Raw genomic sequence first — 16,236 nt, forward strand, 5'->3', positions numbered from 1 at the left:
GCCCCTCTCAACTGTCCCTGGACCTTCAGAGTTGCACCTCCCTTCCTAGAACACAAAACCCTCCTCCTTCTCCTCTGCCTGACTACATAAAACCTCTCCCTGCCCACGGGACCTGTGTGAAGACTCTCTCTGTTCTGCCCTTCGGACCGGAACACTCCTCAGAGTCCCCACCATACTGTTTGCCTGTCTATGGGGTTGTGGTCCAGACTTTCCTCAAACCCCTGCCATGCAGCTGTCTGTCTGTAAGTCCATATGTCCATGTCATCAGTAACTCTTCTAATAAACCTCTTATCCAAGTGGACAGCCTGCTTCAGTTTCCCCCTTAAGTCCCAAACCTGAGACCTTTTCATAATGAGCTAAAGTTTAGGGTTGAACCTGGGCCTTTACATTGAATAACAGGATCCATAATACAAACAGGAGCCTGAGGAGGTGACTGAAGCCCCACCCCCTCAGAAGTCCACGTCAGAGTCCAGTAGGAAAATGCTAACTGCTGCCAGCTTCTCACCGCTTACCCTGGAAGATCTGCAGTGGATGGGGAAGAGGCAAGACCCTTTGTTACTGGTAAGACCTTGCCAAAGCCCACTGACAGGAGACGGGGCGCAGGGGGCTGGGGGTGGCAGCAACTTGGAAATAAAGGAAACAGACATCACTAGAAACAGAGCTGCCCCTTTAAAGAACACCTTTAAGGCCACAGTCTCTCAATCACAGTTGTGCCTACCGTGGTGTGGGGTGGTCCGGGGATTTTTACAGGATGGGAAGGGGACGTTAGGGATGGCGACTCCATCTGTAGGTCAGTTTTCTCCTGCAGTCTCAAAGAGTTGGGTCGATTCTCTCACCTTCTGGAATCTAACGGCCGACAGTGTTACCTGTGAGGCCAATGCTCCTGTCCAGAGAGTCTCAATCCACCCGAGGCTTTTAGGGCCTTAGCCCCTCAGGACCTTCCCAGTTTCCTCTCTGTTATCCAGTATGCACTTAGTCGCCAGACACAACCCCCGGCTGGAGATGAGCTTCAGGAAGAGAACTATTGCATGCAATTGAACTGAGGTGTGTTTTTAGGTTCAAGTTCAGATTCGATCAAGCTCTTCCAGATTGGCACAGTCTGGCCCTGGTGACCCTCTCCAGGTCAAGGTTGCTTGGCAGTTCCACTCAACTCCCTGGTCTCCTGAGCTCAGAAGGATGTCTTGGCCCAATCCCACCTTGTGCCTTTACATCCCAGCCTATGCTGGCTTCTCTCACAGCTGCTTCTGTCACTGGTGCTTCAGGTTATGCTCTCCCAGACTCCAAACCCACAGCCTGCTTCCAGCTAATTCTCCTTTTCCTCCCCACCAACTCTCCATGTCATCCCTTTGCACCTCTGATTCAAGTCTGGGGTTTCTTGCCCATCTCATGGCCCTCCTCAGATCTCCTCCTGGACCTTGGCTCCCCTGAGACTACTCTGTTCCCACCGTCATGGGCTCAGCCCTGCTCCCTCCCCAGGCCCTTGTGGATCCAGGCACACATTCCCATGTCACACTCACTGCACTCAGACACTCACGCCTCCCCTGGACTGAGTGTCCTTTGGCTACTCAGTTGGGAAGTCCCTATGCCTCATTGTCTTTTGCGGATGGGTGAGTTCCAGAACTCTGGACATAGAAGCATTTGGGGTCCATGCTTGCTCTTAAAGGTCCCTAGAGGACTATGCCGCCACAGAGTGGCCTCAGAGAGTCACCTAAGAAGGTACACAGACTCACCTACTCAGGAAGCTCAGAGGGCGACTTTCAGTCTTTACATAGAGACTAAATACGATTTTTCAGGAAGCCTTTTAGAAAATCAAGACCTCGGGGTTGGGGATTTAGCTCAGTGGTAGAGCGCTTACCTAGGAAGCGCAAGGCCCTGGGTTCGGTCCCCAGCTCCGAAAAAAAAAAAAAAGAACCCCCCCCCCCAAAAAAAGACCTCAAAGAAAAAGAATGACTGAAGGTGAATATTCATGCTCAGGACTTTCGCTCATTGAAAACTCCACCTCTGGGTCCTATTGTTCTGATATCTGGGCTCAGAGATGTGGTTCTTACTGTTGTCAAAAAATAACAGTTTCCAGAGAGGGCTGGGGAGCTGGTCCAGCTGTTAAGAATGCCACATGTTCTCAAAAAAGAACCAGGTTCCGTTCCCAGTCTCTACAAGGTGGCTCCTTACCATCTAACTCCAGTGCCAGGGGATCTGATGCCCTCTGCTGACTTCTGCAGACACTAGGCACACACGTGCTATACATACATGGGATCTGATGCCCTCTGCTGACTTCTGCAGACACTAGGCACACACGTGCTATACATACATGCAGGCAGAGCACTCAGACACATAATTAAGTAAATAAGTAGTAATCTAAAAACAGTTTCCAGAGACCAATTTACCATTCCAGACCAGATCCTTCTGGGGAGAATAAAGAGACACTTGACTAGCACTTGCCAAATGCGGTCCTCAGAATCACCCATGGGGCTTGTAAAACTGAGACTCCTTGTAATTCCAGAATCCCTGGAGGTGAGCATCTGGGACTCCACAGCTTACCCAGGTGGCATTTTTTCCCCAAGCTTGACAACCACAGCCATAGAGGTGTCAAGGTATCATAATAAAACATGTAGAAGACAGTCAAGGATTCTGGTGTAGGAAGAGGAAAGACATAGGCAAAGAAATGTTGGGTGCACATCTTTAATCCCAGCACTTGGGAGGCATAGGCAGGCCGATCTCTGTGAGTTCAAGGCCAGCCTGGTCTACACGAGGACAGCCAGGACTACACAAAGAAACCCTGTCTCCAGAAACACAGACAACAAAACCGTAAAGTGAATCATAAATCCTAGCTGGCCTGAATAAAAGGCACTCAGTCCGGGCATTTTATTTACAAGCTGTCAGCCTAGACTGGGAGTTTGGAGCGATCCTAACTTATTTCCTAGCCCATGTCCCCTGTTACTTGCTGTTTTCATGGCCACGTGCTCATGGCATCTCCTCTCATGGCTGGCCTCCTCCACTCTCCGACTCCTTTCTTCTGTCTCCTCTCTATGAAAGCCCGCCTGTCTCTACGTACTAGAGGTAGAGGCTCTAGCCTTCTGTTGATCAGTTAAATTGGAGTGCGAGGTTTGTATAGCATCTGCTGGTGTACAGGAGGAGCAGACCATGGGAGCCAGCATTTAGCATCTGAATAGAAGCAGCACCAGGACCAACCCACTGCACAAAACAAACAAACAAACAAACAAACAAACAAACAAACAAGGATGCTGTGGCAGCTAATGGGCCACACGGGCCACACAGCCAAACAGGAGAAACACAGTGGGAAGCAGACCCTTGTGCCCTCCCAGTCGGGGAATCATTTGTTATGATGTCAATTCCAGTGTCTGCAGAGCAAACTGTAAGCGCTCAGAAGACACTCAGAGGTGATGCCAGCTGCTCTGAGTCCAGAGCTTCAGGCTGTGCTACAGACAGATGGATGACTGGAGCCATGTGAGTTCACAGCAGTGCCACCGGAGAAAGTGGGGTGATGGAGCAATTATGAATGGAGTGACTGAGCACAGCCAATCACAGCTAACCATGACCTCATACCACAAAACCACTGCTCTAAAAACCCGGCCTCGCCAAGAGTCAAATATTGACCAATGCCCTCATTTACATGGTACAAACTAAGCCACTAAAAGGACACCTGCATGACAGGAACAGCCACAGCCCACTGGGCCACACAAAGCAGCAGTTCAAGCACTGAACCCTGCCTGCTGCACCTTCTCCATGCACTCGGGAAACGTGCTTCCTCTTTCACTGTCAGTGAGTCCAACCATCGCAGAAGGAGCAGGCAGTTAGGAGAAGACCTGAGTCTTCAGAGACATAACACCTAGTGACAGGGCAGAGGAGAAGGCATTTACAAAGACGAGGAGGCGTGGGGAGTGAGGGGAAGATGGCTGGGAGAACGGCACGGCCCAAGAAGCCAGGACAAGGACTGATTCTCAGGAGAAGGCAGCAGTGCTTATGAGATGCGGGAGTCGCAGCGTGAGTCAAAGACAAGAACACTGCCAAAGACTCAGGAACGCTATTTTAGGGGTGTGAATGCAGACCCAAGCACTGGACAGGCCAGGAGACAGAAGGAGGTCGGCAAGGAGAGCTATGGCTTGGGGAGGTTTAGCTGTGAACAGGAGAAAGGGGCCGGAGAGTGTGTTGAAAGCCGAGAACCAAATGTCAACTCCCACAGTCAGTGTGCGTACAGCAGAGAAGCCTCTGCCTTTGTGAAACTGCTCCACGGCCTTGGGTCACTCCAGTTCACAGCTTGGAACTGGCCCTGTAAGGCCCAAAGACCCATCAACTCAGTGGAAACAACAGCAGACCCCGAGAAACAAACTTTGAAACCACATGCCGTAGCCTCCACTTTAAACTCCTTCCTTTAAAAGTTTCCCCTAGAACCAGACCCAATTCTCAGCAAGAGCCTGTCTTCCCTACACTGAAACATGAAAACGTTCTTGTTCCTTCCCACTGCTGAATTAACTCAAACTTTGTCTCCTTGATGGATATGCTGGAGATTGGGGGCCAGGGGCGGGGTGGTCTCTACATACACAGAGGTGGTAAAGAAAAGCTTTCTTGTGTGTGCTTTCTAAATAGGAAAGACAGGGCATTTGTATCCAATAGAGAAGCTGAAGGTTAAGTGACTAAACACATCCCTGGATGTTCTCACTGGTGTGTGTCAACTTGACACAAGCTGGAGTTATCACAGAGAAAGGAGCCTCAGTTGTGGAAATGCGCCCTTGAGAATTTGAACACTGTCTTTAAGCTGGTGGCACTATTTGAGGAGGTGCTGCAGCCTTGCTGGAAGATGTACGTCGCTGGGGAGAGGCTCCAAGAGGTTATAGCCTCACCCCACTTTGCTCTGTTTGTACGACCCCTCAGCTTCCTGCTCTGCCTACCTGCTCTCCTGTACTCCCCTGGCTTATGGGCTTGCTCTCCGGAACCATAAGCTCAAATAAACTCTTTCTTTCCTAAGTTGCCTTTCACAGCAAAATAACTAATACCATTACTGTGTGTGAGTACAAGGCAAAGTGCTATACACAGATACATGCCTACATACACACATACATACAAACATGTATACAGACACATACATACACACACATACATACATACATACATACATACATGCATACACACAAACACAGCTTTCTTCATTTAATTCTTTTTTTTTTAAACATTTATTTATTTATTATGTATACATCATACAGCTTTCTGTCTGCATGTATGCCTGCAGGCCAGAAGAGGGCACCAGATCTGATTATAGATGGTTATAAGCCACCATGTGGTTGCTGGGAATTGAACTCAGGACCTCTGGAAGAGCAGTCAGTGCTCTTAACCTCTGAGCCATCTCTCCAGCCCCATTTAATTGTTTCAATAAAGCAAAGAGTGGACTTTTTGACATACTCTTTGACGATGTAAACCTAGTGAGTAGCCCATCCTGAGCTGAGAAGAGTTACTCAGGGAGCTGCTCGCCTCAACAGAGGCAACCCTGGCCTCTCCTGATGAAGGCAAGGCAAAAGACCATGGGGGATGAGGAGAGAGAAGATTCCTAAGGAGCAAAATCCAGCTTTGCTACCTAATGAAAAGGAGTTCTTTGCCTTAGGACAAGGTGGAATTTCCTCCCATAGTGAACCCCGGACAAAGGGGTGGGGAGTTGGCTATAACTGTAAACTAAGTTTCCCCAGGCAAGTCCGAGCAGAGCCCTTCCCCCGACTGCCACTTAGCTCTCCCCATCCCCCCACTCCCACTCTTGGACACCCAATTTCTAAGGCTTCTTGAGTTGCCCTCCCCCAGCTTTAACTGGAGCTTAGAGCTTGCTTTAAAAGCTTGGCTCTACAAGATAACCAAGTCTCTGCTTTCATTTGGTGTCTGCGTCCTGTGCTCTGGAGCGCCTGGCCCTTCTGCAGGGACATTAGTCACTGGAGGTATAGCCATGTAGATACCTAGCATACTCCAAGTCACTGTCCTAAAGCTGCGGTTGGCCTTAGTTACAGGGATAGCAAGGTCTATAGGCAGGACAGCCTGATCTCAAATAACCACAGCGATTTATGGTAGGTAGCGTAGCCTCCAATAGATCATCCTGGAAGACCCAGACTTGGGGCCCTCGGGGGAAAGCAGGTCATCTAAAGGCCTATCATGCAGGATCAAGGCAGAGACAATGGCAGGCAAGGACACACCTTGGCCAGCACAGTTGAATTTATACATACTATTCACCCTGTCCTGATTCTTGTAAGAACACAGGCCTGCCCCTAAAAGACAGTGGTCCCTTTAAAAGGCCAGACCCATCCCATGGCCTGCAAATCAGGCCCCACCTCCTGGCAGCTCTCTCTGGAAGAGTCAGGAAGCTGTCAGTGCTAGGGCCTAAAACAGCAGCCCCTGATTTATGGCCCTAACCACTACCTGGCTCCTCCATGCTCTCTGTCACGTACTCTGTCTTGAACTAAATCACACAGTGTGAAAATTCTGGCCAACCCAAAGAGGTCATATTTCCTTGTTTTGGGGGATTGACCTAGAGACTGCTCAGGGAAAATTTTTCTCAGAGATATTCCTCCTCTGAAGAGTCTCCTCCCCCACACTGAGGCTTACTCTTAATTAAGCTCCTCTTTGGCTTAGAGGGAAGCCTCTCCTTCCCAGAAGTCCCTGTCCTTGTTCTCTCTCAAGAATATTGTTCCTTTGTCCCCCTCCATTAGTAGGTATCGGTGCTATGTCTCAGCTGCTTTTTTTTGAAAGAGATTTTTTTTTTTTATGTGAATGGGTGTTTGCCTTCAATTGTGTACATGCACCACACACATGCAGTGTCTGCAGAAACCAGAAGAGGGCGCCAGATCCCCTGAGAACTGGGAATCACATACAGTTGTGAGCTGCCATGTGAGTGATGGGAACTGAAGCAGGGCCCCCTGTACCATCTCTGTCCAACGCTTTTCCTCCCACTGCACTTTCTCCTAATAGACTGCATTCTTCGGAAGGAACCATTCCTCAGCGTTGTTACAGATTGACCTCAGTTCTTTTACTAAATTTAACAGTTCGCTCTCTCTATACCTAGAGCTCACACCAGTATCCCAAAGACAAACTTCAAGTCACTGAACCCCTTTATCTGTTTCTGCCCCTGTTCTCAGTGAGCACTGACTAGACACACTTCTTTCTCTGCTGTCCACCATTCCCTGTCTCTGTAATTGGTGTGTTTGAAGGGTTGGCTGTGGGGCATGGGACATTTTACCTTATAATATGACTACATGGCATTTTCTGTCACTAACTCCCACCCCCACCTTGAATGCTATTCCCCATGTGTCAAAGACACAGAGCAGTGCTCTGTGTGTGTGTGTGTGTGTGTGTGTGTGTGTGTGTGTGTGTGTGTGTGTGGTGTACGGAAGGGCAGAATGGGGAAACTTGACAGTGTGTGTGTACAACACCCTATCTTCTCACTGACTTCATGAGAGCAGGCTACTTAAAGACACCCTCCAGGGTTTCTTTGGCCCCAAGGACTGACAGGATTCCAAGTTGCTCCAAGACTTAGAGACTAAAGCAGTAATTGTATATCTAGCTTTGGAAGCCAACTTTTGTGGGCTACTGTTTAAGGCTGCTCAAGGAAAACGAACAGTGCCCCCTTGGGGCTGCAAGACATACTCTGAGGTGGCGTTCCAACCAGCCATGCTTCCCCATCATCTGACTAGAAGGTAAAGGCACTTACTAAGGACAAGCCAAGGTAAAAGACAGGAAGGAGAAGGGGTCCTTGAAACCTCTCCAGGAAATGAGTGAAGGAGGGCGATTTTATTATCTTCCCTGCAGACTTTGTGGTAAAGCCAATGCCTGCATCCTAAGACTGATGTCATGTGGTCCAATTCTTGCACCGTAACAAAGGAAATAGGTTGGGTGTTTATGGAAATGGGGCTCCCATGCCCTCACTGGACTGCTCCTCTGATGCCTGGAACATCTGGTAAGAGCAGGAAGCTATGAGGACCAAGAAGACAAGGGCAGGACCTACTGCTGGGTGACATCTGGAATTAACAGACTACACAGCGGAGCAGTGGTCACCTGGGTGTGTGTGTGTGTGTATGTATGGAGCTCTGTCAGAGTGATGGAGAGGTTCTGGAAAGGGCCATGGGGATGGCCGGTCAATATCATACGTGTACCCACTGTCTCTGCATTGTATCACATTCTGAATCAAGAGCTCAGTGCCACCAAGATGATTGGAGGGTTAGAGCACCCACTGCCAAGCGTGACAACCTGAGTTCAGTCCCAGGAACCCATACGGTGGGACAGAAAAAACAACTTCCAACGAATGGTCTTCTGACCTCCACATATGAGCTGTGGCATGACCATATAGACACAGGCCTGTGCACATGTGCACACAATCAATCAATCAATTAATAAATAAAATATAAAAAACTATTTTTAAAGGTGCTAGAGAGATGGCTCAGTGGTTAAGAGTGATTAGTGCTCTTCAAAAGGAACTGGCTTCAGTTCCCAGCACTCACACTGAATAGTCTGTACTGGATGCCTGTAGCTTCAGGTCTGGGAATCTGACCCCTTTTTCTGGCCCTCATAGGCACCCACACACATCATAAACACACAGACATAATACAAATAAAAACAAACAGGAAAACAATAAGAATAAAAACACTTTGACATTTCTTAGTGGAGGACACTTTGCCTAAGCTGTGAATTCGATCTCCAGTGCCTCAAAACAAAATATAAAAGGCTGAGCCGCCAGGAGAGCTGCAGCGGCCCCGGGCAGCACGGGCGGCGGGCAGCATGGAAGGCTTGTTCCAGCTTCCAGGGATGGGTGCTGACGTATCACTCTTCTGGCTGTTATTTACAGCTCAGCCTCACATGTGTTCACTTAGTGTGTGATCTGGAGTGGAGGACATAATTGTTGCTCAGCTGGAACAAACTGCTAAGCCAACCCTGACATTAGCACAGCCTCTCTTGCATTTTGGTTGCTGTCTGGTGGCTGAGGGAGTGACACAGGCCGATTGCAAATCCACTTCTGTGACATCTCTTTTCAGGGCTGGCCACCAAAGACAAAGGCTGGCAGGGTGGTTTGGTGAGAAAGTGTGTGCCCAATGTGTGTGACACCCTGGGTCTGACACCCCCCAGCACTGCATAGGTATGCACGCACACACGCTCGCTTGCTCCACAGAATCTGGAAACCACAATGCCCACTCTGTACTTACCTCAGAGAAGCTTTGCTGCTGTCCCCTGTTCTGCTGTTCTGACTTTTCTTCTCCCTGTTGATACTGCCAACCAGAACTACAGTTCACGGCTGGAGAGATGGCTCAGTGGTTAAGAGCAATGACTGCTCTTCCAGAGGTCCTGAGTTCAAATCCCAGCAACCAAATGGTGGCTCACAACCATCTGTAATGAGATCTGGTACCCTCTTCTGATGTCTGAAGACAGCTATAGTGTACTTACATGTAATAAATAAATCTTAAAAAAAAAAAAAGGAACTAAAGGAACTACAGTTCAAACCACCTAAATCTTTGTGGTTTAAACTAACAGCCATCTTATTTCCCATAAGTCTCTGAGGCAGGCAGAAGTTCAGTTTACCTTAACCAGACCCAGTCACAGGTCTACAGTCTACTGAGGGCTGGTGGGATAGGTTAGCCTTGACTTGGAGGGCCGTCCTGCTCTGTGGGACCATGACACCAGACAGAAACCTGGTAAGGTCTAGTGGATTCAGGAACCCCAACAATTCTCGTAATTGAGAACGGTAGGCATTTAAATCTACTCCCGAACAGGTTCCTGTCTGGAATATGTGATCATGACACACCATGGAGAAGACTGTGACAATCGGTCATGTAGGGACAACACCTGAAGCCCTTCCACATGCAGATGAGGCATCCCTAACATCTCAGACCAAACCCATAGGAAGCATTTAGACCCCAACCCACCCCAAGATGTTTCTAAGCTCCTATCCATGAGGAATAAAGTCATTCACTGAGATCTGAGTGCCCGTCTTATGGAGCTGTAACACTGGGCAGAGTATGCTCTCCTGAAGTTTTCTTCACTGGAAGCTACTCCAGTCTACAGAAGCCACTTTCTGCTCGGGGCTTCCCCACCATGCCTTGGCTCCTAGCTGCCTGCTGTGCCCTGCTGCCTGCCACTGACTCAGGGGCAGAGGCAGCAGAGGAGGAAGAGGCCTGGCAGCCTTCCCTGCTCTGGCTCGAAGAGTGGCCCCTCAAGATGGGCCAGAGCCCCACAGATCCCTGCTTCTTCCCACATGGCCTCGTACTTTCTACCTGATGCAAATGAAGAAACCAAGACTTGAGAGACTGAACTCAGTGCCTGATATTAGAGGCGGCTGGAGGTGAAAGCCAGCGTGCATGGGACACGTGATTAAGCATGAAGGTATGCACTCTCAGTAAGCTAGTTTAGTGGTTTGAGTATCCCTAACCCAGGGAGTGGCACTATTTGGAGGTGTGCCCTTGTTAGAGTAGGTGTGTCACTGTGGGCTTGGACTTTAAACCCTCATCCTAGCTCCCCAGAAGTCAATCTTCTCATGTCTGCCTTCAGATGAAGATGTAGAACTCTCAGCTCCTGCACCTTGCTTGCCTGGATGCTGCCATGCTCCCACCTTGATGATTCTGGACTGAACCTCTGAACCTGTAAGCCAGTCCCAATTAAATGTTGTCCTTATAGGAGTTGCCTTGGTCATGGTGTCTGTTCACAGCAGTAAAACACTAAGACACTAGTCTAGTAGAATTCTTACTGAACTGGGTTCAACACACTAAGGCCTGATTAAGACAGACTCAGAGGTCTCTCTCCTAAAGCTGGGTCAAGAAGAGAATCTAAACAAGTCCAAGAGAGCACATGGAGTCTACATTCAAAATGGGGACTATTATAGTTAGCGGTCAAATGAATTTATAAGGCTAGTCAAGCCCAGAGAGTGAGGAAACAGTTCATCACCTTACAAAAGCCAACAAAAAACAGCAGGGAAGGGTAGAAAAACTCTGCCTGAGTCAACGTCCTACTCTCCTCAAGCGAAGACCCCCTTTGACCAGGACTCGTGAATAGAATGAAAAACCCCACATTCCCTGTCTCCTGGCCAAGCACTGGCTTTACTGCACTCGAGTGGGCAGCCTAGAAGCCGTCGCTGAGACACAGGCAACCCAGAGACCACAGGTCCAATGGGGTTCTCAAGTCCCAGAGAAGGCAAAGGCCGTGAGATGTAGCCTCAGAGACATAATGCTCATGTCAGAGGCTTGGCCTCAGGAAGAAGCAGGACCCTAAAATCTATTTCCTGGGTGTCTAAAAGGCCACAGGCATCTGATACCTGTCTAAACACAGTGATTGAAACAGCCTTTGTCCTATAAACCCCATTTCTACCTTTAAAGAAATGAAGTGTCAGTGCAGAGAACTGAGGCTGTTCATGTCAGAAGTACTGAGTATCCTCTGTGTACAGGCTCTTTGCTGACAAAGGTAAAGAGACCTAGCCTCAGGTTTCTGGGATTTAGAATACCAGGGAAGGGAAGACAAGTAGAGAGGCAGCTCTTATCCTGTGTGAGAATGGGGGAAGGGACACTCACCTATGTTCGTTTTAGATGCCCCAGAACACATCTTTCCACTATATCTGCTGGCTGCTTAGAAATGGTTTTTTAAGTTCGTCACAGAATCTAGAAATAAGAGTGGCTTGAATGAAGAATGAGGTGACTTGAATAAAAGTGGCCCCCATGTACAGAGCCTTATTGAGTAGGCGGGGCAGTGTTGGAGGAAGTGTGTCACTTGGGGCAGGCTTTGAGATCTCAGAGGCTCAAGCCTAGTCAGTGGGCCACTGTCTCTTCCTGATGACTGAGGATGTGGATGTAGATCTCTCAGCTCCTTCTCCAGTACCATGTCTGCCTGCACACTACCATGCTTCCCGCCATGATGGTAATGGACTAAACATCTTACTGTAAGCCAGACCAGGTCAAATATTTGTCTTTATAAGAGTTGCCATGGTCGGGTTGGGGATTTAGCTCAGTGGTAGAGCGCTTGCCTAGCAAGCGCAAGGTCCTGGGTTAGGTCCCCAGTTCCGGGGGGGGGGGGGGGGAGTTGCCATGGTCCTGGTGCCTCTTCACAGCAATGAAATCCTAACTAAGACAAAGGACTTTGTTATTTTCTCTCATAGGAAAGGTTAGCAGTGGCTTCCCCAGTAACAAGGGGACTTATGGTCTTCACAGAGATGGGCTCTTTCTAGCCTTTGTTCCAGTCTCATGGGGTCAGGTGACTTATGCTGCAAGGTTGAGATTGGAGCATCAATGGGTTGCCTTCCCAGACGTGAGGACTGCATGGTGAAAGCCTGGTCCTGAAATGGTGGTACTATCTGCAGAAGAGATGAGAGCTTTACTAATGGAAGGAAATGGGTTACTAGGGTCATGCCTTGGAAGGACGTGCTGCCCTGGTTGCTTTCCGCTCTCTGCTTCCTGCCTCGGTTACACATTCTAGCCTCTGTGACATTATGCCTTACACAAGATCCAATGTGGTGGATCCAGCCAGCCTTGACCCAAAATCTCTGAAACTATGAGCCAAAGTAAACAGTCTCTCTCCAGTTGTTTTCACAAGGCATTTTGTCACCATGTCAGAGAAACTGGCTAATGTGCAGGCCCTCTGTCCACTCAGTCTGTTCCCAGACTCCAGGGTGGAGTTCCCAACTTAGCTTTCTTCCAAAGATCAAGGCAGTGGTTGGGGACCCTGAGATCAGCAGCTCTTAGAGGAAGCCTGCGTTCTGTCTCCTGAATTCCCCCTCTTGTTCCAAGCACATACAACCTTGATCTTTCGGGATAATGACTCCTCCGGGGCTGTGTCTGCCTTTCCCAAGAATCATGCACCTTCCTTACAGCAGATAGAGCATAAGCAGTCCAGTCCATAGATGCACTGTAGGGTGAGTAAGATGCAGCCTCCAGACCCCTAGGGCTGAAGCTAACAGCTTAGTGGTGCTCCCTGATAATGGTGGCCATGTCTCCTCTCTCCTGTCCCTCTTCACCACAGAAAGGGGGACCTACACCCATAATCCCAAGACAGCTGTCATGCCGAACAGGTTTTATTCAGCTGTGAGAACAACACAGAACTGTCTGGGACCGAAAGCTTGAAACTGGCTGCATGGGTCTGGAAGAATGAAGAGCACACTCACTTGATACCACCTACCCAAAGCTCACCTACCCAGTACAGGGGTCACCCCGTGGGTTCCACGACCTAGGTGCAGGGGTGACCCTCACCTCCCTCCTCCCCTACCTACACAGAGAAAGAGAGCAAAGGTGCAACAGCCCAGACCACGTATTCTTCAATACCCTTCAAACAAAGGCCTCAGACCAGGCATATTCATTCACACAGGGGGTGGTGCCGGTGGGGGCCATAGAAACATTTTAGGGCACTGGGTTAAGCTCTGTCTGTGTCTTCTTGAAGGCTCAGCCTCTCAGAGGAAAGGGATGCCTTGCATCTGCTGCCACACAGATGGACAATCGCACAGAAAGCCACGAGAGCTGTGTCTGCTAGGAGGGAGATGCTGTCTCAAGGACAGCTTTACAGAACAGAAGAGCCAGCCTCAGCCAGAGCCAGGGAGAGCAGGTTAACCCTGCAAGGAAGCAACAAAACCTTCTGTCTGTCAAATGAAAGACGGGGGCCCACAAGCCCTCACAGAGCAAGGGAGGCTCAGACAGCAGACAGCTGCTAGTTCCCAAAGGAGCCTTTTAATGACACAGTACCACCACTGAACTCTCATCCCACAGATCAACCCACCCAGGTGGATGGTGTCTGGATTAGGTCTCTGAAACTTCTAAGGGCTTCTCTGGCATTCCCTGAGGCTCAGAGTCTCCAGCTTGAAGACAAATGGGCATAGAGGCCTTCACCACCCCTTCTCAGAGAGCAGGAAATAAATGACTCAAATGTTCCTTCTGGCTCAGGCAATTGTTTAAATGAGCTTCTGCCCACAGCTGCCAAGGACAGGGGTGGGGGTATCCTTCAGGCCTCTCCTGGTGGAGCCCAGAGTGAACTACAGGGAGACGCGTGTGCTGGATTTTTACCCAGGGTCGTCTGTTCTGGTCAGACTGCCAGAGTGAAACCAACTCCCATCAAGAGCACGGAACCCCCAGTTCACTGAGGGGGATCAGAGGTGTCTGCCCTCCCTGAGGTATTTCTACAAGGGCTTGGAACTCCCCATGGTGTGCTGCCCAGTTCAGAGGCCTGAAGATACCCCCACAGACTGCAAGAGTTGAGAGTCGGCGGCTTGATTCCCTGGTTTGTTTAGAAAATGTTTAGTACAGAGGCCCAGAAACAACCTGGAGCATGGGAAGTTCTCCTGGCTGACACTGCTTTTATGAATGATCTGGAATCTTGGCCTAGTAATGGCTGACCTTGTGGAGGTTTCTGGTCCAGTCTGGGGTATGGAATCTAGTCAGTGCTGGTAAAAACATACCGTAACACAAAGCCCTGAGGCCTGGTAGACACACATTCAGACAGATGGATGGATAGACAGACAGATGCGCACGCAGACACACACACACACACACACACACACACACACATTCACGCACACGCACACCATCTCATTTCTCCATCCCTATACTCAGATCTCAGCAGCAGCCCTGCCCCAGCCTTCGAGCTCTATCTGTTCCCAAGCTATCACTTCCAGACACGCACTCCTGGAGATGACACGGCCGCAGGTGGAGGCTGCATTCTCATAGCCCACCTCCAAGTCCTCACACCCTTTCTAGGGAGTTGGAGCTCAGGGTCCTTACCTCTGAATCTGTGTCCTCTAAATAATGAATCTAGGTATCCCCACTCAGAGGTTCTGGGAAGGGCAGGTGAGGGCTGTATGGGTGAGCAGTAGGCCTACGGCAAGCTCCGTGGTGATGGGCTGGCCATCGGGAGGAAGAGATACCACCTGTCTGCATTTACTCAGGTGTCTACCCCACCAGTCTGCTCATGGCTCCTCCCCCAGAATGACAACCCAATGGGGAGCCCATGCCTGCTGAGCCAGACAAGGGTCTGTACCTGGCTGGGAGCACTTGTCTACTCCTTATGCTGGGCCAGTGAGGGAGGGGACAGCAATACTTCCTGGAAGCATCGCTGGCCTCATCGTCTCCCAAAGCTGCTTGTCTTCAGAGTCATGGAGGGCAGCTGGCTCAGGAGACTCTCTCCTCTGGCTGCTCAGGTGTTCGAAAGTACCCCACACACACACAATGGGCTGACCCTGCAAGCTCAGCCTACCTTGCCTCTTCTTAAGCTGTGGGGTCAGGCATGCTGTCTGAACCAGCTAATGCAACAGCAGCAGCCCTGAGCGTTACAGAGCTCTCTTTTCCTCTTGGAAAATGGAGGAAATGTGTCCCACAACACAAAATGCTTGGAGCCTAGAGAGGGACTCAGTGGAATATAATAAGTCAACCACAACCCTTAATTCAAGATGACCAATCACAAGAAAATGTGCCCCATGTCTGCAAAGTGAGTGTCCTATGTCAACATTTTAAAAGGTGAAAAATATTTACATTCAGGCTGGAGAGATGGCTCAGTGGTTAAGAGCACTGACTGCTCTTCCAGAGGTCCTGAGTTCAAATCCCAGCAACCACATGGTGGCTCACAACCATCTGTAATGGGATCTGATGCCTTCTTCTGAAGAGAGCAACAGTGTACTCACATACATAAAAATAAATAAATTATTTTTATAAAAGTAATATACGTCTTAAACAAAGAAAAGAGATTTTTAAAATATTTATATTCATATTCGATAATTAAGTTAGTACATTAACATATATTCAATACAAAATCTTTATGAGTCCAGTTACTAGTTTGGTTTTGGACACAGGGTCTTATTGTATAGTCCTGGCTAGCCTGGAATTCTGGTGACAAGGCTGATGTCAAAGTCACAGAGATCCATCTGCTTGTGCCTCCCAAGTGCTTAGATTAAAGGAATGCACCACCATGCCCAGACCTATTTTACACTTTAATAAATCTTTTTATAGGACGTCATTTTTTAAAAAGCTAAATTAGTATTTAGAACAAATGCAAATCTGGCCAATGGCGATTGACTGACTGGCTATGTGAGGCCAACAGGGACAGAACACCCCAGGTCAAGAAGGGAGAGTGGGCGTCACTGCTGTGAGCCAAGAGGCCTGCAAGTGGTGGGAGGGCCTGCGCCTGGGTCATGAACATTCCGGAGTCTGAGGCAAGCAGACAGGCTTGACTTCAGGGCCAGCCTGGGCTACAAGAGGAGACACTGTCTAAAACCAAAGCACACAGCAACAACAACCGTAG

The 16,236-nt window shown here is 49.2% G+C and overlaps 1 protein-coding gene and 1 long non-coding RNA gene across 4 annotated transcripts in view; one reads left to right on the plus strand and one right to left on the minus strand.

Moving 5' to 3' along the window:
• Positions 1–16,236, minus strand: part of Slc35d4 (solute carrier family 35 member D4) — a 144,082-nt gene that overhangs the window by 19,866 nt on the left and 107,980 nt on the right.
• LOC147999653 (uncharacterized) lies at positions 81–10,652 on the plus strand. Of its 2 annotated transcripts, none has more exons than XR_015642765.1 (4): positions 81–242; positions 418–561; positions 3,357–10,359; positions 10,525–10,652. It is a non-coding gene; the product is annotated as an uncharacterized LOC147999653 (long non-coding RNA). The 2 variants fall into 2 exon arrangements; XR_015642764.1 differs by having other exon boundaries at positions 84–242; positions 9,750–10,359.

The sequence above is a fragment of the Rattus norvegicus genome, chromosome 18 (assembly GCF_021556685.1).
Source record: "Rattus norvegicus strain SHRSP/BbbUtx chromosome 18, alternate assembly SHRSP_T2T, whole genome shotgun sequence".
Lineage (NCBI taxonomy): Eukaryota > Metazoa > Chordata > Mammalia > Rodentia > Muridae > Rattus > Rattus norvegicus.